This window comes from Volvox carteri, assembly GCF_000143455.1.
Source record: "Volvox carteri f. nagariensis unplaced genomic scaffold VOLCAscaffold_19, whole genome shotgun sequence".
Classification (NCBI taxonomy): Eukaryota; Viridiplantae; Chlorophyta; class Chlorophyceae; order Chlamydomonadales; family Volvocaceae; genus Volvox; species Volvox carteri.
Window position 1 is genome coordinate 536,512 of NW_003307562.1, and position 966 is coordinate 537,477.

The window sequence follows — 966 nt, forward strand, 5'->3', positions numbered from 1 at the left end:
GCCGAAAGGACAAACTCAGCAGCTTTAGTCGCTATTTTAGTCCACAAGACTGGTGTCTTTGTTGTGAACTAAGCCGTGGCGTTGGGCGGAAAGCAGATGTACATAACAGAGGACGGAGAGGGGCTTTAGCTCAGTGGTAGAGCGCGCGCTTTGCATGCGTGAGGCCACCAGTTCAAACCCGGTAAGCTCCAAGAAACAAATGCAGATCGAAGACATTATAACATGTTACTATACTATGAGGGTTGTTTAAATAAAAGGAGATAAATGAGCCTGTGGTCGTATGATTCCATCTCTTAAAACCTCGACTCGATTTTATTGCGCGGTTAGCAGGTACGGGGAATGCACCCCACGATCATGTAACACGCACAGATGCAACACACACACTATACATATAGAATACTCTTGCTGAACATTCAGCCGCCACGTGTCAGGACGGGAACAAGAAGAGAAGCAAAGTAGATGATCTTGTCTTGCACAGAAAAATAGATGTGTATATGATCTATTTATTGTATCATATGTGTATATATATGTGATATGATAAACAATTAAAACACACACATATATATATGTATATTATTTATATTGGTATGGGTGTGCACTCGGTGCTTCATCATATCACTCGATGGTGTATGGGTGATAGGCGACATGCCAGTCCTCTTTCAAAGGACTCATCGAAGTGGAGCATTTATATTTTATCCTCGGGTCCCGATGATCATACCACATCCATCTGCATCATGACATCATGCGTCACGTGACGACTGGCTGACACAGCATGCAGGGATATGTTCACTTCAGTTCATTAGGTAAAGCGCAATCCTACCTGGGTATCCACTTCGATGTTCCCTTCTGAGTGCACGAATTATCTTCATATCATAGTGTCATAGTGTGGATGTGTTACTTCACTTCACAAATCTGATGGACATACATACCCACGCACGAAGTAGTGTCCATTCTGGCGGCCAGTTG